We start from the raw sequence: 23,282 nt of genomic DNA on the forward strand, positions 1-23,282 counted from the left end.
GTCGCCGCCTCAGGGTCTGCTGAATCACCAATAGCATATCATACCCACAATCAATTGAAGCAAGAATACCTAAAGAAGTCGAGAGAATGTCCTAGTACCTTTAGCGCCTCACGGAAGTCAATAACGTCCATTGTGGACTGATACCACCCAAGAACATAACGACGGCAGAGATCACACCGTATGTGACACACCTGAGGAGCAGCTTCATCAATGGAATGAAGTACGAAACAGCAAAACAGGTAATAATATACATGTATTACCTGGGACACGGGAAAGTTGAATTAGATAGAACAATACGTGATACATGCTGAAAAACTACTGGCTCAAGAGAACCATAACCGGAAATTAGAGTTGGAACAGCAATCACATGAACCTCACCGTATTATAATGCAAATGGTCGTTCAACCATTGGAGGGAGGAACTGCGAGAAAAGAGAGAGGCACAGCTGGAGTTCGCAAAAGAGGAAGGGATCGCGAAAGTGCGCTTGCAGAGATAAATCTGGCTGGTGCTTTTTTTGCCTTGCAATGGACCACTGATCAAGACAGTGCCCGCACAGACAGCCTCAATCGGTCCTGGAGGCTGGACAGCATGGTGACTGACAGGGGACGACTGAAGTTGAGGTGGGCAGGCCACAAGGTACAGGTAAACCTCTTTCCTTTATACTTGGCAACGAAGAATCCCTAATGCTAATCACTTCTACTAACCTAACGGGCACTGTGATGTATCCCAACTCTATATTGAAAATTGAGATTACGAAGTGTGGACAATATGTTCAATATAACAATGATGCGTATATGTCGATGCCTACCTCTATGTTATATGTGGAAGGTACACCAGTTACCTTTTTGGTAGATACATGGCCAGCATATTCACTCCTCAAATTAAGACAGTTCAGAGAGTTGACGCCAATAAAGATGAGTGGAATGTTCCTGAACTCAATGGAGGCATCAGGCGTCGTGATATGAGAGTTTTACCGCACCCATATTGTGTGAAATCAGTAATGTGTATCCATTCTAATTCTCAATTTTGTTAGCGGAATTCTGTCCTTTACATTTGATGGCTCGGGATCTCATAGTGAGACTGGGGTTGTATTTGCTCAGTACTCCGACAGGCTTGCAGGTAATTCAAAGGGAGAATTCACAAGTGTAAACTGTAAAATACAACCCACGACCCCTGGTGTATGTCTATGAGTGGCGATTAAGCCAGAGAGCAATGAGTTCAGTGAGCAATTCACTCGCCCTGGAAGCAAGTAACCATGTTAATCCTATTAACACCGATTTGTTTTTGGGGGAATATGCTGCACTGCACAGCACACATACACCATGATAGCCCTGAGGAACCATAAGAGAATTATTGGTTCAGGAGATTGGTTAAACCAGGTCAGTTGTTATTGTGCGAATTTTATTGAAGGGATGGCAGATGTGCAGTCAGTGTGAACTTATGTAAAGTACCTGCGACGGCAAGTAAGCTCTATATTTTTGATGTGGAAGGCTATGTTCCTCGCGTGTCACTGGCGAAGGTGTCCAGTGACTGGTGGCAAGATTTGGGGCCATGGGGACTAAAGGCATAAAGAACGAAATGTTGGGTGTTCTGGGACGATGTGGGTATGTGGTTCAATGCAGAAGTGTGGACATATAGGAAGAAATTAATTTGTCTAGCTCTGGCAATAGAACAGTCAAGGTAACCCCCTCTCGCCCTGAAGAGCCTAGAAGGCTGGCCTGGCGTTTCCCTAAGATAAACTTCTCAGACCCAAGATTAATAACGGTCCCTACTGAATTATGGGTAAAAGGCAAACATGACGTGGAGCATATACGAGGTTGTGAACCAATTCTAGTAACCACGAAGTCGGAATATCGTCCTTGCAGGGCACAATACCCGTTCAAACCCGAGGTCATGGACGTAGTTACTCCAGTCTTTCAATCCTTCCCAAAGGCTAGCGAGATAATTCCCTGTGTAAACTCACCGGTGAGAACTCCCAGTTTTCTGATCAAAAAGGCAAAAATTCCAAGTGAACCGGAGGAATGGAGGTTAGTTCAAGACCTGCAAGCAGTCAATAACAGTGTTGTCCCGCGCGCATCAAATGTTCCCAACCCCTATACTGTATTAGCTCAATTTTAATTGGACAGTAAATGGTTCCCTGCTGTGGATTTAGCAAATACATTCTTTAGTGCACCCAGATTGTCAATTCTGGTTCACATTTTCATTCAAAGTGAAATCTTATGAGTTCACACGACTTTGCAAATGTTACTGTGAGTCACCCACCATATATAATGAGGCTCTACGCAGGAGTCTGGAGACTGTTGTTTTAACCCCTAGGTCTGCACGTCTGCAATCTGAAAACGATTGCTTAATAGTAGCACCGACCGAGGAACAATGTGACAAGGATTCCCTTGCATTGCACGAGGGAAGGGCACAAAGCCAGTCTCGCAAAACTTCAATTTATGCAACAACAGGTGAAGTTCTTCAGTCACTTAATATCTGAACAAGGGAAGACCATTGGTCAAGACAGAGTGCAAGTAATTCAGCAAATTCCAGGCCTCACATGAGGAAACAATTGCTATCCTTTTTGGGCATACGCTCCAACTGAAGAACGTTTATCCCACATTACACTAATCTTGAGGCGCCCTGAAGTGACATGGCCCATGGAAAAGAGTAGCAGAACCAAGGTCCGTTGCAATGGATCCCAGCGGATGAGTTGAATTGAAAAAGACGTTTCACAGTACACCTACACTGGGAATTCCGAATCCAAACAAATGTTCATCTACCATTCAAATGGTAGATGAAAAATATGGCTGCATGACATCTGTATTGTTGCAGGATCATGGGGGAAAATTCCGGCTGGCAGCTTATTTTTCGGCTAAGCTAGACCTCGTAGCGGCAGAATTGCGTAAATGCCTGCGAGCTGTGGTTGTTATATAATCGGCTTTGGCGACTTAACCAAACTGATCGCACAGCAAGTATCCTTTCTGCTTTCCGAGCAAAAGACAGCACATACGTCGGCAGCACGTTGACTCAGATACAATACTGTGTTCTTGGAGAAGCCTAACATTGTAATAAAACGATGTAACGTCCTTAATACTGCTAGTCCTCTCACTAGAGAAGGAGACGGAGACCCACATGATTGTATCGCTGTAATTAATGAAATGGGCTGCCTCGACAAGACTTGCAGAATTCGTCACTTCAGAATCCAAATATGGCGGGTTTTTTGTGGATGGGTCAGCATTCCGGAGCAAGGAGATAGGCCAGAATTGTATTGGGGATGCTGTAGTAACTACCCATGAGGTATTCAAAGCGGGATCACTCCCTTCTCAACTGTCAGCGCAAGCAGCGGAGCTGGTTGCATTGACTGAGGCATGTACATTGGCTAAGGGAAAGACAGAGAATATTTAACCGATAGCAGGTACACATTCGGAGTTGCAGATGATGTTGGAACCCTGTGGAAATACAGGGACTTCTTGACCTTCACCGGAAAGCCCACCACACACCGTGATCAGATTTCTGACCTCTTGGAAGCGGTCCTATTGCCTAAATCAATCACTGTGTGTAAATATGAAACCCACACGAAAAATAACGATTCCATTTCTCAAGGAAATGCAAGGGCAGACTCAGCGGCAAGGACGGCAGCCCAGCAGCCAGTAAATGATCAGTTTGACATGGGAATGACAAAAATCCTTACCCCAACAGCAGACGTACGGGAGTCACAGTCGAAGTCCAGGCTTGAAGACACGTTTGAGTAGGAAAAAGCAGAGTGCAGTTTGAGTTAAGGGGTATGGTGTGGGCCCAATGTTAAACCTTTTCTACCACGATCATTATTTCCATTCTATGCCAAACTGACACACGGTAAGGAACATGTGTCAAAAGAGGGGAGATATGACAGCATTTCAGCACAGTGGTACACTGAGGGATTTGCTCATTACTTCCAGAAATATTGTGAACGATGTGTTATCTGTGCCACAATAATGTGGGGAGGGGAATACAGATGAGTCATGTAGCACTTCCGAAACCCCAATAACAATTTGAACATTTGCAACTGGACTTTACCGAACTAACACACTGTGAAGGAAAAAGGTATTGTCTGGTAATAGGTGATATGTTTTCCAAATGGGTGCAAGCGTTCCACAGCAAAACAGAATGCCAGTGTCATAACCAAAGCTTTCCTAACTGAAATAATTCCGAGATGGAGCATCCCTGAGAGGCATAGTAGTCCCAAGGTTTGAGAAGGTGTATAGCTCCGGTTGAGGTTTAGGGTGTAGGTTTGCTCGCTGAGCTGTAGGTTTGATATCCAGACGTTTCATTACCTGGTTAGGTAACATCATCAGTGGCGACCTCCAAGTGAAGTGAAGATGTTGTCTCCTGCTTTCTATTTATATGTTTGTTATGGATGGGGTTCCTGGGGTTTGTGGTGATATCATTTCCTGTTCGTTTTCTGAGGGGTTGACAGATGGTAAATCGATCTATGTGTTTGTTTATGGCGTTGTGATTGGAGTGCGAGGCCTCTCGGAATTCTCTGGTGTGTCTGCATATAGAGCAAACCGACAAACACTGACCAAATACTCAACTACACCAGCAACCATCCCAACTCGTATAAAGGAAGCTGTATCAGAACACTATTCCAACGAACCACCACACACTTCAGCACAGAAGAACTTCGGAAAACAGATGAGAACCACCTATAAAACGTATTCAAGAAGAACAGATACTTAAAAAATACAGTCCACAGATTCCTCAGGAACAAACCATGACAAGTAGACCTAACAGAGCCAGAAACCCTATCGACCTTTTCATACATCAATGAAGTCTCAGATGTGGCAGTCAGACTACTAAGACCCCTCGGAATCCCACCAACAGTCTCAAACAAACTAACTAATTTAAAAGACCCAGTACAACCCATGGACAAAACCAACGTCATATACAAAATTCCATGCAAGGACTGCCACAAACAATACATCGGACAAACAGGAAGAAAGTTAGCCACCAAGATACAGAACACCAGCTAGCCACAAAAAGACAAGACCCTCTCTCCCTCGTAGCCCTTCACACGGATGAAATTTAAACACCATTTCGACTGGGACAACACATCTATCCTGGGACAGGCTAAGCAAAGACATGTCAGATAATTCCTTGAGGCCTAGCACTCCAACCACAACGCCATAAAAAAAGACATATATCTAGATAGCATCGATCAACCCCTCAGAAAACGAACAGGAAATGGCATCACCACAAACCCCAGGAACCCCATCCTTGACAAACATATATCTAGAAAGCAGGAGACAACAGCTTCTCTTCACTTGGCGTTCGTCACTGATGATGTTACCTAGAACATAGAACATAGAAAAATAGAGGGCTGTACAGGCCCTTTGGCCCTCGATGTTTCGCCGATCCAAGCCCACTTAACCTACACGAGCGCACTAACCTCCATGTGCCAGGTAGTGAAACGTCTAGATATCAAACCTAAAGCTCAGCGAGCAAACCTACACTCTAGGCTTAGTAGTGACAGTGGGACACGATTTGTCCATAATGCCCTACAGCAGATTAGTGAGTAATTGGGAATAAACATGGGATAACACTATGCCTACCACCAAATGAGCGGTAGGGCAGCGGAAAGAGAAAATTCTACATCAAAAAATATATTGAGAAAATGCTGTGAGGAACTAGGGATGACATGGACAAAGGCACTTCCAATTGTGCTAATGTGTATGAGATCTAGGAGGAGAGGGAGAGCTAAACTTAGCCCGTTTGAAATTTTGGTTGGTAGGCTGCCAAACACAGGAATTGTCCCCAGACGTAAGGGAAGCCAGATAACAGGCCACTGTGAGGATGAGGCGTTGTGTTACTGCATGAAACTCTCTACACTTCTGTCCCAAATACAGAATCAAGTGAAGACAGCACTACCCCAATCAGCAGAAGGGAAGATGTACGATCTATAACCTGGAGCCTGAATAGTGGCGAACGACTTCAGGAGGGAAAACAGGAAGGAGAAAATGTGGCTGGGACAGTTTCAAGTACGCCTTACAGCACAGATAGCTGTTAAGGTCGCCGGAACAGCTACGTGGATACACGCCAGCCCTTACAAACTTGCAAGTGGGACTAAGGAGACATCGCACAACACCAAAGCCAGTTTAGAGCAAGTATTTATTAAGCAAATGTGGGGCTGCCCCAGTTCACACTGTTGGCAAGCGCCCTGGTAGGACTATTCATAAGGGCAGGGGTGTCTGGGATGCAGCAGCTGACGGTAATCTTAACTGATAGGACGAAGTGGATCTTTAAATGCGGCCCATAGCCGTTCAGTAACAAGGTCGACTATAAATTGGATAATTAAGATTTATGCAGGGAACCATGCCGCGCCGGTGACTGGCATTTAGTAGTAGGCACCACAGCAAAAGGGGCACCTGACATGGGAAATAGATATTCTATAATCAAAGTAAGACTCAGAAGAGCAATGAGGGAGTATCGTGATGTGGAATATAGATAGATCCTTCTCTGACATCTGTAGACAGGTGAATATAGTGGTGCAGTCGCCCGACCCCCGCCCTCACAGATGCAGTGTCGAATGTACTACAGACGATAGGGGCAATGGGGCATGGCAACCAATCAAACCAGATCATGGACCTAACCCCAAGCCGGGCAAAGGGCATTAATGACACACCCGAACCCGAAGGGAGACGGCCGTGGCGAGAAAGCGAATTTAAAGCAGATGGGGAATTTGCCTGCTGGATATAAATGGCGTAAATGCGACGCCAGTAGGTTGGGAGCTGCGAAGGGCCATTGTTAGATGTGAAGGGAATAGAGCATGTGCTTTGGTCATAAGACAAAACGAGACATTAGACGTAGGCTACATTTGTTGGATATGTTTGCACACAGCCCAAAGGTAGACTGCCCAGCAAATTACTGAGAGCCTGGCGAGAAATGCCAGCTGTCTGCTTCCACGGGAGGCGACTAGCCTGACCATGATAGTGGGGGGGCAATTTGGGCAAATCTCGTGTCACCACTCGAACTCCAGGCTAACTACAGCCCCAAGCCTGACACGCGACCGTCCACAGCATTCCAGATAGTGGATTGCAGGGGAGAAATGTGTATTTGCACCAATCAGGGGAGACTCCTTTTGGGTATCTCACAGTGTACCTTGATGCTGTACTTGAACAATGACTCTTGTACACCAACATAAACAAATGATACGACCATAAACATTGCTTGTTCCTTTATCAATGGTCAGACCATGAGCGGCATGGTGGCACAGTTGTTAGCATTGCTGCATCACAGTGCCAGAGACCCCAGTTTAATTCCCGCCTCAGGTGACTGACAGTGTGTGGTTTGCACATTCTCCCTGTGTCGCGTGAGTTTCCTCCCACAGTCACCAGATGTTCAGGTAGGGTGAATGGGCCATGCTAAATTGCCTGCAGTGTTAGGTGTGAGGTAAATGTATGGGTGGGTTGTGCTTCGGCTGGTGTGTGTGGAGTTGTTGGTCGGAAAAGCCTGTTTCCACGCTGTAAGTAATCTAATCTAATCAGGATGGCAGTTATAATATGGGCAGGTTTCGAGAAAGGGTACCACCACTCCCCCGGGGAGAAAGGGGTGCTGCGACACCGCGATACTGTCCACCAACACAACAGTGTTCGCCCTAAAAGGCAGCAATTTCCGAAATCGGAGGGGCATCCCTCTGCATTGGAATGGGTACACACTCGCAGAACATCCTCGCATATGGTGTATTCGCAAATGAGACAGTGGAAGGCCTAGCACTCATGAACACTGAGTTAATAGCGGTTAGGAAGCAGTGGCACAAAATCGATTAGTACTAGACATCCTGACGGCCGAGAGAGGGGCTGTCTGCAAAACGTTAGGTACCTCGTGCTGTATTAATGTTCCTGATGAGTACCAAGATATAACTGGTTTAATAAATGGTATGAAGGCAGCTAAATGAACGCCTCCACAAGCAGGTGACTCCTCCTCCTGATGGCTCAGGTCCCTTCTGGAGGATGGGGGTAATGGACCCATATCGTTCTATTAGTTGTAGGACTGGTCTTACTCATACTGCTTTGAATAACAGCCTAGTTGTGTACCTGCCTACACCACTTGCTTATGAATGCAGTAGGATACGAAATGTTAAACTATCAGTGGTCCCAAAAAAGGAAGATCCGATTGCTTGTCCACACCCTACACCTACGTTGACGAATGTGACGTGTGAAGATGGGCTGTGTATCGGGCAAACCAGGGAAATGGAAAAACCACCACAAAGCTTTGTTAGAGTTAGGTGGTGTCTGAGGAAATGCCTGGTGTTCATAAATTATTTTTGATATATAGCAATCTGGCTTTTTATTTGCTTGTTGTCCTTGTTGTAAAATGACAAAAATTTGAAAAATTCAATGGAAAATTAACAAAATTAACATTTACTGTGAAATCTGTCAGAGAATGTTTTGCAAAATTTAATACTTCGCTGAAATATGCAAATACTTTGCTGAATTCTGCGTCGAGGAGTCAGCTTGTCTTTGTGGAACTTTGCAAACATTTCACCTGGCCTTGCGAGCAGCCAAGTTCAGAAAAAAAGCTTCGGAAAACATAAAGACAATTATGTCCAAGGCATGGGAATGAGAAAATATGAGCTCGAATGTTTCCCAACACTTGTCCTTGAGCATGTGATAAGAATAGTAGAACACGAATATGTGAATTTTGTTCGCAGCCCTTACATAAAGCACTTTTGCCAAGTATATTGGCTGCTCTGCATGCAGAGGTTGAAAAGTAAAGCCTTTCCTTTGCTCTTGGTAGCAGTTGATTCGAGCCGATTAAATTTCCACGACAGGTGTCAGGGTGTCAGGCAGTGGGAGAATTGTTGGGTATCAGTAAATGTGAGAATTGTTGCACAGTGCCATTACATTGGAAAATTAGTACAAATTGCCAATTCATTAAAGAATTTTAGCAGAACACCTCTAAATGGAAGAATAGGGGCAGGGAATCAATGAGAAGGAACAATTTTGCAAGCAGCATTAAAGTCGAGATTCTAGTTCTCCCACCAAGAAATGAAAAAAAAACTTTGGAGCAGGGAAGCCAATACGTGGAGGAAGTGTATCAGGAAACAACGCAATGGGAAAATTGACGCAGGGCATCAATAATGGGAGAGTTGGTGCCGATGTCACAAAAGTAGAGAATTGGTGGAAGACGTGGGAGAACTGGTGCTGAATAATATTCAATGTGGTGGAGGTGCAGTTGCTGATGAAAAGAAGATTCTTGCAGGATTCGAAACTGGGAGAGTGGTGCACGGAGGTGAAGCTGTGTTTGGGACAATTGTTGCACGAACCACAAAATGGAAAAATTGCACAGTGGAACTTTAACAGCGAATTGGGGTATGGCACCACTCTCTCAGAGAGTCAGAGTCGCGTTCCCCACTCTGGGAGAAGTTGGTATGGATATCAATGAACATGAGAATTGTTTCAGGGCAATGTTGTTTTCGAGAATTGGTGTGGGGTGCTTAAAGCATGCAGAGTTGGAACAGAGCATCGTTAAATGGGAGAACACGGGCAGGAATCAGTAAGTCAGAGAAATGTTGTAAAGTGCAGGAAAGTGGCCATTCGATGCAGGGCGCCAATAATGAAAAAAACTTTGAGCAGAAAACCATTATGTGGAAGATGTTTGTCAGGAAACAGCAAAACAGGAGAGTTGGGGCAAGGCAATACTCAGTGGGAGAGTTTCTTCAGTTCATGACGAAAGGGTGGATTAGCGCAGAATTTCTCAATTTGAGAATTTGATGCAGTAAACGCCAAAATTGGAGAATTACAGCAGTGGACCACGACATGGGAGAATCATTGCAGCTACATAGTTAATGGAAAGGTGGTGTGGAGTGGACCTAAATTAGATATTTGGTTCAAGTCACCATTAAAATGTAGAATTAGAGTAGCGCACTCCTAAATGCGAGATTTGAACACGGGCATCAGAAAATGAGACAATCATAAAGGGATATGAGGAAATGGCAGAATTAGTATCGTTATATGAAAAAGCAGGAGAATTCAGTGTCGGAGTATGAGGAAATGGGAGAATAAGTATAGGGGTATGAGTAAATGGAGCAACAAGATCTCACGGCTCTGAAACTGAATCCCCCTGTTCATGAAAGCCAATAACACCATATGCTTTCTTAACAACCCTGTCCACCTGGGTGGAAGTTTTAAGGGATCTATTTACCTGCACACCAAGATCCCACTGTTCCTCCACACTGCAAAGAATGCTGCCTTTAGTCCTGTACTCAACTTTCAAGTTCGATCTTCCAAAATGCATCACGTCGCATTTATCCAGTTTGAATTCCATCTACCACCTTTCAGCCCATCTCTGCATCCTGGCAATGTCGTGCTGCAGCCAGCAACAGTCCTGTATACTGTCAATGATACCTCCAACCTTTGTGCCTTCTGCAAACTTGCTAACCCATCCTTCAATCTCCTCATCCAAGTCATTAATAAAAATTACAACGAGTAGAGGCCCAAGAACAGAGCCCGTGGAACACCATTTACCACTGACTTCCAGGCCGAATATTTTCGATCCACAACCACTCGCTGTCTTCTGTCGACCAGCCAATTCTATATCTAGACAGCTAAATTTCCCTGTATCCCATTCCTCCTGACATTCTGAACGAGCTTACCATGGGGAATCTTATAAAATGCCTTGCTGAAGTCCAGATACACAACATCCACCGCTCGACCCTCATAAACATTCCTAGTAACATCCTCAAAGAACTCAATAAGATTCGTGAGGCATGACCTGCCCCTCACAAAGCCGTGCTGGCTGCATTTAATCAAGCCATGCTCTTCCAGATGGTCATAAATCCTATCCCGCAGAATCCTTTCTAACACCTTGCAGATGACAGACGTGAGACTGACTGGTCTGTAATTTCCGGGGATTTCCCTATTTCTTTTCCTGAAGAGAGGAATTACATTTGCCTCCCTCCAGTCCTCAGGTACGAATCCGGTGGAGAGCGAGGATGCAAAGAGCTTCGCAAGCGGCGAAGCAATCACATTTCTCGCTTCCCAGAGCAGCCGAGGTCAAATCTGGTCTGGCCCTGGCGACTTGTTCATATTAATGCTTGTCAAAATTTTCAACACATCAGCTTCCTCAATCTATCTGTTGCAGCAGGATTACCTGCTCCTCAATGGTTTCATTCACTACAAAGTCCTTTTCTTTCGTAAAGACAGAAGCAAAGAACTCATTTAGAGCTTTCTCTACCTCCTCAGACTCTATCCACAAGTTCCCTAATCTATCCCTGATCGGCCATACTCTTTGTTTGATCATTCTCTTATTCCTCACATATGTGCAAATGCCTTTAGATTCTCCCTAATCCTTCCTGCCACGCCTTTTTCCTGCTCCCTCCTGGCTCTCCTCAGACCATTTTTGAGCTCCTTCCTCGCCTGCCTGTAATCCTCTAGAGCTGAGCAAAACCCTTGCTTCCTCCACCTTACGTAAGCTGCCTTCTTTCTTTTGACGAGAAACTCCTCCGCTCTCGTCATCCAAGGTTCCTTTATCTTACCCCTTCTTGCCTGACTCAAAGGAACACATTTGTGCATCACTCGCAACAACTGTTCCTTAAACAGTCTCCACATGTCTAGTGTGGCCTTTCCATGGAACAATTGCTCCCAGTCCATGCTTCGCAACACAGTATGATCGTATCATAGTTTCCTTTTCCCCAACAATATATCCTTCCATTGTGCCTGCTTCTCTCCTTCTCCATAGCTATGTAGAAGATGAGGCAATTGTGGTCACTATCAGCAAAATGGTCTCCCACCGCAAGATATGACACCTGCCACAGCTCATTGCCGAGCACCAAATCCAAAATGGTCTCTCCCCTCGTCGGCCTGTCAACGTACTGAGTTAGGAAACCCTCTTGAACACACCTTACAAAAACAGTTCCTTCCAAATCATCTGCTGGAAGGAGGTTCCAATCAATATTGGGAAAGTTAGTCACCCATTACAACTACCCTATTCCATTCACACTTTTCCAAAATCTGCTGACCTATGCTTTCTTCAATCACCCTGCTTCTATTGGGGGGGCCTGTATTTAACCCCTAGTGAGGTGATTGCTGCCTTACTGTTCCTAATTTCCACCCATAATGACTCAGTAGGCAGACCTTCCTCGATAATGTTAACTTCTGTAGCTGTGAAACCCACTCTGATTAGCAGTACTACACCCCCTCCACTTTTTACCTCATCCCTATTCTTTTTAAATGTTCTAAACCCTGGAACATCCAGCAACCATTCCTGCCCCTGAGAAACCCATGTCTCTGTTATGGCCACAACATAATAGCTCTAAGCTCATCACTTTTATGTACATTTCCCCAGTATTACCGAGCATAGTGACTCCGTTTTGTGGGAGGGGACGGTGATGGGGAATTGTGTCTCAGTGGTTAGCATGGTTGTTTCACAGTACCAGGGACCCGGATTGGTGGACAGGAGGAGGGGGAGGGTGCACGGTGTCTCAGTGGTTAGCACGGCTGTCTCTCAATAACAGGGACCCAGTTTGGGGGGAGGGAGAGGGGGTCCTCGTGTCTCAGTGGTTAGCACGGCTGTCCCACAGTATCAGGGACCCGGTTTGGGGGAGGGGGAAGGGGGCTTTGTGTCTCAGTGCTTAGCACGGCTGTCTCACAGTACTAGGGATCTGGTTTGTGGGGGATGGGGAGGGGGCATTGTATCTTAGTGGTTAGCACGGCTGTCTCACAGTACCTGGGACCCGGAGTGGAGGAGAGGGGGAGGGGGTCATGGTGTCTCAACGGTTAACACGGCTGTCTCACAGTACCAGGGACCTGGTTTGGTGGGAGGGGGAGGGGACATAGTGTCTCAGTGGTAAGCACGGCTGTCTCACAGTACCAGGGACCCGGTTGGAGGGATGGGGGTGGGGAATTGGGACATGGTGTCTTAGTGGTTAACACGGCTGTCTCAAAGTACCAGGGAATCGGTTTGGGGGAGGGGAGGGGGGAATGGTGTCTCAGAGGTGAGCACGGCTGTCCCACAGTACCGGGGACCCGGTTTGGGGAGAGGGGGAAGGAGGCTTGGTGTCTCAGTGCTTAGCACGGCTGTCTCATAGTACTAGGGACCTGGTTTGGGGGGAGGCAGAGGCGGTGCATGGTGTCTCAGTTGTTTGTACGGCTGTCTGACAGTCCCAGAGACCCGGTTTGGGGGGGAGGGGGAGAGGGGCATGGTGTCTCATTGGTTAGTACCGCTGTCTCACAGTACCAGGGACCCGGTTTTGGGGGGATGGGGAGAGGGGCATGTTGTCTCAGTGATTATCATGGCTGTCTCACAGCACCAGGGACACGGTTTGGGGGGGATGGGGAGGGGGGCATGGTGTCTCAGTGGCTAGCACGGCTGTCTCACAGTACCAGGGACCCGTTTGGGAAGGTGGAGTGGAGCATGATGTCTCAGTGATTAGCACTGCTGTCTCACAGTACCAGGGACCTGGTTTTGGGGAGGGGGAGGAGGACATGGTGTCTCAGTGGTTAGCACAGTTGTCTCACAGTACCAGCGACCCCATTTGGGGGGGAGGGGGAGAGGGACATGATATCTCAGTGGTTAGCACAGCTGTCTCACTGCACCTGGGACCCGGTTTGTGGGGAGAGGGAGGGGGGCTGGTGTCTCACTCTCTTTGACATCTTCCAAAACCCTTCTCCAAACATCTTAAAATTATGCTCACCTCGTGACAACCATTTCCACCCTGGGAAGAAGTTTCTGGCTATTTACTCTGTCTGTAACTCTCACTATCTTGTTCAGCTCTATCAAATTACCTCTCATCCTTCTTTACTCCAATGAGAAAAGCCATCGCTCCCTCAAGCTTTCTTCATAAGACAAGCCCTCTAGTCCAGGCAGCATTCTGGTAAATCTCCTCTGCACCCGCTCTAAAGCTTCCACATCCTTTCTATAATGAGGCGAATAGAACATTTCCAATGTGGTGTCACCAGAACTTTGTAGACCTGCAGCATAATCTTGCGGCTCTTCAACTCAGTCTCCCTGCTAATGAAAACCAACACAACATACGCCTTCTTAACAACCCTATCAACCTAGGTGACAAATGAGAGACCTGCAGACATGGACTCCAAGATTCGTTTGTTCCTCCACACTGCTATGAATCCTTCATTTGACCAAGAAATCTGCATTCAACTTCGACTTCCAAAATGAATCCCTTCACAAAATAGGAAATTGGAAGAGAATTAGGCCTTTTAGCCCCTTGGATCTGCAGTGCCGTTTGATCACAGTTAAGATATTTCTCAGCCACATTCTCCTGCCTTCACCAACTGACCATTGATTCCCTTAGTCAGGAAAAACATACTAATCCCTATCTTAAAGAAAACTCGATGTCTGTGTGCAGGCATGTGCATGTGTTTGTGTGTAAGTGTCCATATCGGTATGTATGTGTGTTGTGTGTTTAATGTGTCTATGTATGTTTGCGTGCATCTCTGTGAAATGATGGCTCTGTGATTTTGGGGGTAAATCCATTGAAATTGAGATAAACCCTTACTCCCCTCCTCCACCTCTACGTCTCTCCCTGTTAAGTTTATAGTCATACAATGCCACCCCCTGCTGGTCTCCCCATGCCACTGCACAAGTGTCAGTTTTTTTTCTATCAGAGTCCATCAAATATTGTGAATCTCTCACATTGCATGGCTGTTTGGTTTTGCAAATATCTTTGGATGCACAGAACAGTTTTGTCTGATACCTAGATATATTACCATCACCACGGGGTCAGTTTCAGGACTTTTAAAACATTTCTCACTAATACCTCACTAAAATATTTCAATTTAAATAACATGTAATAAATTCATCGCATCACCTTACAAATGACTTGGTCAGAGTTTCTTGGATGCAGTTGCAGTGGAAATATTCTTTAAGGTGTACACTCTGTGTAAGGAATAATCTTCAAAGGCAAATCACTTTCACATTGCAGAGACAGTAAATATATTACTCAGGAGCATTCGCCACTCTGAGTGTCCTCAGTACAATTATGATCCTCCCTATAACCAACTGTGTGTCTGTGTGCATGTGCAGATGGTGCTGTCAGTTTGGATGGTGCTGTGATCTACCTCCCTCTCCCCACTTCCTGGACTGAATCCCTTATGGTTTTCTCCCTCCACTGCCATCAATGCAGTAGAGTGTGAAGGCCAGCAGAAGCGGACATTGCATAACTTTAAACACCACAGAGGCTGGCAGATCCGCTGTGCACACGGATACGCACAGAGCCCAGATACACAAAGATATGCATATAGTTACACAGGCACACATAGAGATTGGTGCAGTCACACAAATACTAAAGCACAGAGAGAGAAATGCCAATACACTGATGCACGTGCACACGCAGATATACAGACATCAGTACAGACACACCACAAACACTGACACATTGACTTTTATACAGACATGCAGAATCTGCCAGTATTTATTTTCGCGTTGTGTCTTCCTCAATATTTCACTCGATCGTGTGTTGTGTGCCAAAATTTCTGTTGATCCCTTGGGATTCCTCTGCATCCTCATTTTTGCTTCTACACCTTTCCTATAACAAGGCGACCAGAACTGAAGACAATGTTCTAAGTGTGCTGTTACGACACAGCAATGAACTCGTTTGTGAATTAAACCAAACACCCAGAAAAGCTAACCTTGCCATATAATCTGTTAAAGCACCCACTCTCCTTCTCTAACCAAAAACAAAGTACCTATGCCACAGTTTGGAAAGTTAACGAGTTTTTTTATTTTTTTTTTCAACAGTCTCTTTGGGAACTTCGACTAGTGGGAATGGAGGTGAGGGCAATTGAATGTTCCTCCTGCAGAATTTGGGAGGTAAGGGTCACCACCAATGTCCCTGCTGCCTACATCTGTTGTAAGTGCACCTGAGTCCAGCTCCTTGAAAACCGCGTTAGGGAATTGGAGCTGGAGCTGCAAGAACTTCGGATCATTTGGGAGGCAGAGGGGTTATTGAGAGGAGTTACAGGGAGGTAATCACTCCTCAGGTACTAGAAAAAGGTAAATGGGTTACAATCAGGAGACAGAAAGGGAACCGGCAGGCAGTGCAGGGATCCCCTGTGGCCATTCACCTCAACAATAAATATACTAGTTTGGATACTATGGGGGGGACTTACCAGGGGAAAGCAGTGGGGTAGAGGGATCTGGCAAAGCGTCTGTCCCTGTTGCTCAGAAGGGAAAGGGGAAGAGGAGCAGAGCAGTATTCACTGGGGACTCCATAGTTTGGGGGACAGATAGCAGGGTCTGTGGGGACGAGAGAGACTCATGGTTGGTGTGTTGCCTCCCAGGTGCCAGAGTTCGTGATGTCACTGATCGTGTTTTTGGGATCCTTAAGGGGGAGAGGGAGCAGTCCCAAGTCGTGCTCCACATAGGCACCAACGACATAGGTAGGAAGAGAGATGGGGATTAAAGGCAGAATTTCAGGGTGCTAGGGTGGAAGCTTCGAGCTAGGACGAACAGAGTTATTGTCTCTGGTTTCTTGCCCGTGCCACGTGCTAGTGAGGCAAGGAATAGGGAGAGTGAGAAGGTGAACACGTGGCTGCAGGGATTGTGCAGGAGGGAGGGTTTTGGATTTTTGGATAACTGGGGCTCTTTCTGGGGTAGATGGGAGCTCTACAAGCAGGATTGGCTTCATCAGAACTAGAGGGGTACCAATATCCTGGGGGGGGGGGGAGTGGAATTCGCTAAGACTATTGGGGTGGGTTTAAACTAATCCAGCAGGCGGATGGGAACCAAAATTGTGGTTCAAGCATAGAAAGGGTTGAGAGTAGGGAGGTCTAAAATCAAGTTTCAGAGACGCAAGATGGCACCGGCAAGCAAGAAGTTGGTTTGAAGTGTGTCCACTTCAACGCCAGGAGCATCCGGAATAAGGTGGGTGAACTTGCAGCATGGGTTGGTAACTGGGACTTCAATGTTGTGGCCATTTTGTAGACATGCTTAGAGCAGTGACAGGAATAGTTGTTGCAGGTTCCAGGACTTAGATGTTTCAGTAAGAACAGAGAAAATGTTAAAAGAGGGGGAGATGTTACATTGTTGGTCAAGGACAGTATTGCAGTTGCAGAAAGGGTGTTTGAGGACTTGTCAACTGAGGTGGTATGGGCTGAAGTTAGAAACAGGAAAGGAGGGGGTCACCCCGTTGGGAGTTTTCTATAGGCCTCCGAATAGTTCCACATATGTAGAGGAAAGGATAGCAAAGATGATTCTCGATAGGAGTGACAGAGACAGGGTAGATGTAATGGGGAACTTCAAATTTTGAAATATTGAACGGGAACACTATAGTGCTTTGTCAGATTGTGAAAAGTGTGTGCAGGAGGTCTTCCTGACACGGTATATAGACAAGCCAACAAGGGGCGAAGCCACATTAGTTTTGATACTGGGTAATGAGCCTGATCAGGTGTTAGACTTGGAAGTAGGTGAGCACTTTGGTGATAGCAATCACAATGCTGTTACTATTACTTTAGTGATAGAAAGGGATAGGTGTATATCACTGGGTAAGAGTTACAGCTGGGGGAAAGGCAATTACGATGCCATTAGGCAAGATTTAGGAGGCATATGATGGGGAAGGAAACTGCTGGGGTAGGGCACATTAGAAATGTGGAGCTCATTCAAGGAAAAGCTACTGTGTGTCCTTGATCTGTATATACCTGTCAGGCAGGGAGGAAGCTGTAGAGTGCGGGAGCGGGAGCGAATGAATTGGAATCTCTGGTCAAGAGGAAGACGGTGACTTACGTTAAGATGAGATGTGAAGGCTCAGTTAGGGCCCTTGATGAGGGTTACAAGGTAGCCAGGAAAGAGCTAAAGAGAGAGCTTTGCAATGCTTTGCCTGCAACAGTAGTAGATTCGCCAACTTTAAGCACATTTAAGTCGTCATTGGACAAGCATATGGACGTACATGGAATAGTGTAAGTTAGATCGGCTTCAGATTGGTATGACACGTTGGCACAACATCGAGGGCTGAAGGGCCTGTACTGCGCTGTAGTGTTCTATGTTCTAAGTTCCCCTACCTCCTCCGACACCTGGCGCAAGTTCCCTCCACTATCCTGATGAGTCCTACCCTCACTAAAGCAATCATCTTGTTCCTCACAAAAGTATAGAACATCTTAAGTTTTACTTTAATCCTACTCACCAAGTCTTTTTCATGCCCGCTTCTCGCTCTCCTGAGATTATTCTTCACTTCCTTCCTGACTACCTTGTAACCCTCTAGAGCCCTGTCTGATCCTTGCCTCCTTAACCCTAAGTCATTTTCCTCCTTCCTCTTGAGATATTCTACATCCATTGATACAATGGAGATATGGAGCTGCAAATGGATTGGAGCTGCACATCCTGTCACTTCCAGCATGGGCTGCAGGTTTCCCCACGCTGGGCACTGATCAAACATAGTGTTACTGAACAATGCACTGGGGCAGTGTACACAGTCCTACATGCTGGTCGGGTAACTGCTCTTGGTTTACAGATCCATGCCTGGGGCAGCCTACACAGCTCTACATGCTGGGAGGGTAACTGCTCCTAGTTTACAGATCCATGCCCTGGGGTGGCGTACACTGCTCTACATGCTGGGAGGGTAAATGCTCCTTGTTTACATGACAATTCACTGCTGTTCACTGCATAGCTCCCAGTGCTGGAGAGGCAGTTCATGGACGGGTGTGGTCTGCACAGATTGCTGGGTTGTATTGAGCAGTACACTAGCCTGGTCTGAACACTGCTACATGCTGCACAGATGTGTCATCTGGATTATGGTGTCTGATTCTGTGACGTGGATTTCAGCTGATTTGTCAGCACATTTACTATATATTCTTGTTTTTGTTATTGGACCTAAGAAAGTACTACTCATCCAGTTAATCCCATTTGTCTGAGAAGAGCCATGTTTACTGAACTTGTCGATCAAGTAATCATCCAATTATATCATGAATATCCGTCCTTCTATACCTTAACCTGGCCGTTCGTGCTCATGTCCCTCGAATCCCGGGGAAATCATTATGAAGCTCAGAAACAATGTGCAAAACGTATGGCTCGTGGTCTCCTGTACATCCCGGCTGTGGGTCACATTTGGATCCCTAGTGTATCGAGAGCTGGCATTGCGAAGCTCAGAAACAATGAAATGGTATGTGTCAGACTGCTGTTCACTTCCCGGTGTGTTCCATGTGGTGCTCCATGGACAGGGGTGTGTGTGCTGGGCTGTTGTTCACTTCCTGGTGTGTCCCATGTACTGCTCCATGGGCAGGGATGTGTGTGTTTGGCTGCTGTTCACTTCCCCGTGTGCCCCATGTGGTGCTCCATGTTGGACAGGGGTTCCGGCAGCTTTAGACACGCCTTTGAACCTTGGACTGTGCGTGTCCACTGAACCCCTGTGCTTGTCCCTCTCAGATGATTGTGTAGTCGGTAACACGAGGAAACCTCTCGAGTATAATTGTAACTTCTAGTTGAGGGGCTTCTGACTGACTCCGGTTTTTGAAACATTAGTGGAGGCTAATGGATGGTTTGCTAGAGGTTGTGCTGTAACCCGCCTCAGACATTCAGGGAGACCTGAGGATTTGGTAACCCAACTCGGGATGGAGCATCGGGACTGTAGTTACAACACTTGCGTCTGTAAGATGAAAAACAAATGGAGCAGAGGCTGCACAGAGAGGAAGATCTGAAACCACAGAGTGTGTGTGCTTGGGGAATGGGATCTGCTGTGTCCACACCGCGTTTTCCAGGAACAGCTTCCCAAGTTACATTTAACTCAGGAGCAGAGTGTGCACGGACACTGATTGAACAAATAGCTGGTCACAGAGTGGTGTCACTTCCTTCAACACGATCTGCATCTTCACACCAGGGGGAGGACGGTGCTGCCTGGGTCACTGTTTCACTCAGCTTCTATGATCCCCAACTTTCCAGGCAGGAGTGGGTGACAGATCCATCATCTCCCAGTATGCCGACGTCAACATCACCATTTGGAGACGGAGTATATATTTGGTGGTTGAGAGCAATGGGGTCCCTGGGAACATCAGGGAGATGTAGCAACACTTCCCGTGTCTGATCGGGTCAGAATGAACCCTCCAGTACACACTGCATCACTAAGTCCTGTGGTATTTTTCCGTTTCAGTAACATTCGACCAACCATTCTTCCGAAAGAAAATGACAGACTATGTAATATCTTTAATCCCATTTGCTAAATTTTTATCCATTGACTTCACCTGTCAATATCCAATTACAGACTCTCCACCTTCCCTTGATAATTTAGTTTCCTATTTATCTTAGTTTGATCGGCATATATAATTACAGTGCATTTGTTCCACTCCTCCTGATCATTGATACAGATTGGGAAAAGCTGTGGACCCAGCACTGGTCACTGTGTGACTCCACTGATGACGTTCCATCAAACTGACTAAGGCTGAATTATCCAGAGTGCCTGCTTCCTGTCTGATAACCAGTCCCCCCTCCATTTATGTGTAACACATTCAAAGCACTAAAAGGAACGAGGAGCATCAGTTCAGTAATCCAGCCCCTCAGGCCTCTTCCAACATTGAATACAATCATAGCTGATGTCATTGCGGCCTCAGTTCCACGTTCCTGTCCGCTCTCATATTCCTTCACTTACTCAATATCCCAGCACCTACTGCACTCTGGGGCAGTGAATTACCCAGATTCCTAACCCTGAGACAGAAGTATGTTCTCATCACCCTTGTTTAGGTTCTCCCCCACTTCATCCTAAAACTATGGTTTTAGGTCCGTTCGAGATTGTCCCACATGAGGAAATATACACTTCACATCTACATTGTAAATCACCTTTCACATCGTCCAGCCCTCTGACATCTCCTCTCATTTTTCGATACTGCAGGCAGTGTTGGCCTGAACTGCTCAATCTCTCTTCAGAGGCAATCTCCTCATCTCTGGAGTAAATCGAGTAAACCACATCTGAACTGCCTCCATGGCAAATACATCCCTCCTACAGTCAGGACACCAAAACTGTACACAGTACTCAGTTGCAATCTCACATCTCCCTCCATTTATAATCCATTGTTTTAGAAATAAGTGCCAAAGTTGCACTTGCCTTTCTCATTATCTGCTGTACCTACATCGGAGTATTCTGTAGTATGGACGCGGACAGTCAGATCCCTCTGTACCTAATCATTCGGAAGTCTCTCTCCATTTGGAGAATAATTTGCCTTTCTGCTACACTGATCCAAACGGATACACTCATACTTCTCGTTGTTCAGTTGCTTCTGTCAAATGTTGCCCCAACCTATCCATATACATTTTCTAACTTCTTGCATCTTCATTGCAATTTCTCACCTGAGTTAGTGTCATCTGTTAATTTGTTTATAAGATGTTTTATCCTCTCAACTACATAAGACTATAGATTGTAAATAGTTGGAGCCTGGAGACCAAAACATATGGTTTCCTAAAAGTTGAATTTTGCCAAACAGAAAATGACCCATATTTTTTTCTATCTCACTGCATTTTGTTGCTTCACCAAGCCTGTATCCAAGCTTAAAAACTATTTTTAATCATAAACGATCTTATTCTGCAGATTAATCATTTGTGCAGATCTCTTCAATTTTTCCTGAAAGTTCAACTATTTCATCTCGAGGATCCCCATGATCTAAAGCATGTTGATTCTAATCCACTTTAGCAATATTTCTTAAATTTCAACAGCTTTCTCACTACTATATAGTCCATCGTGAAGGTGATAATTCTAAATTCTTACCTCTCTATAATCTCTTTGTTTGCTCCAATCCTGTCTAATTGGCACATGGCGTGAAATGACCTGCTCTGATTGCTCTGTAAGAGGTCAGAGTCGCTGAATGGACTCATTCTCTTCGTTGTGCACAACATCGATGGGCTGATGTCTTTCTGGTGTTCCACATCACCATCTCGATGGTCTGCCTGTCCTCCTCCTGTTGATGCGTAAGAGTCGTGAGGGCTTATGCAATCTTCCTGTTGCTGTGTAACAGTTTGAAGAGCTGAAAAAACCTTCTCATATTACTCCACCACAGGATGGCGATACTGAATTGTCTCTCCTGCATCTCTGATATAGGACTGAGGGAATGATTGGCCTTCTTCTGTTCCCATACATGAGACACGTGAGGTAAACTTCTCCCTCCTTCCCCATAAGAAATCTTATAGTTTGCATCCTTCTCCAATTCCGGTGCAACAGGCTCGATGGGACTGAATATCCTCCTGGTATCCCAGTGCACCAATCTCCAGTCCCTGTGTGACCTCTTCCAGTTCCTTTGTTACAGACTTGAGGAGGCTGAATAGACTGATCCTATTGCCTCATAACAGGGTACTGGTGCTGCATGGCCGACTCTGGGCCCAGTGTTATCGACTCGAGGAGCTGACTGGCCTCCTCCCGTAACTGTATATCAGGCTCGAGGTGTTGAATAGTCTCTCTCTGTTCTGGTGTAACAGGGTCAATGTCCTTCGAGACACTACCTCCTAATAAGTGACAGAAGGCGCTGACCGAGAGAGTGCCCGTAATCTGAAGCACTCTTGTCTCCATACCTGATGTACAGACACGAACCAATAATATGGACTTTTTTCTGTGTAAAGTCCTGAAGCTGAAAGTAACAGAAGAGGTCCCTCCCAGATACCTCATATTCCTGGCTCAGCTGCTCAAAATTCATCGTGACCTCCCTGCCAAAATATTCTCCCAAACAGGAAACTCATCTGGACTCCCAGAGCCTAAAGCCAGAATCCATAAATCCCATCTCGAATCCTACCAATCCTACAATGGGAGTGAAAGCCGAAGTGTTTGTTTTGTAAAGTGCCCTCAACTTGTCCCATCATTCTCCATGCTTTCACTGTGTTAAGGCCAATTGGTTTCTGTAATTCTCCATAACAGTCCTCATCTTGTCCATGAACAACAGATTAATGAGGGGACATTTTGCCTAGAAGGCCTGGATATCCAACCAAATTGACCATGGGTCCTGACAAGCCCAATCAGGCACATCGGATAGCAAAGAACATAGTTGGTATTTTTTAAAGTCTGGAAAATCGACATGCCCCCATTCACTGTGGAAGCTGCAATTTGTCCAGCTTAATAGGAGGCCATCTGTGACGCAAGATCAAAGCCAACTGTTAAGCCTCCATAGCGCCTGCCTAGGCAGCGTCAAAGGGAGCATTGGCATGGAGCATCGCAAACAAGGAAGGGCATTCATTTTAACCAGAGCTAACCCAAACAGGATATTGGAAGATTCTGTCTTCTCTTCTCTATCAACTGCACGAAGTTAGCTTTATGTAATTGATCGAAGGCTTGGATGATAAAAATACCTAAACCTCCTTGTGACCATCCGGAAGGGAATCAGATTCCACCCCAAGGTCGG

Source organism: Chiloscyllium punctatum, chromosome 23 (assembly GCF_047496795.1).
Source record: "Chiloscyllium punctatum isolate Juve2018m chromosome 23, sChiPun1.3, whole genome shotgun sequence".
Lineage (NCBI taxonomy): Eukaryota > Metazoa > Chordata > Chondrichthyes > Orectolobiformes > Hemiscylliidae > Chiloscyllium > Chiloscyllium punctatum.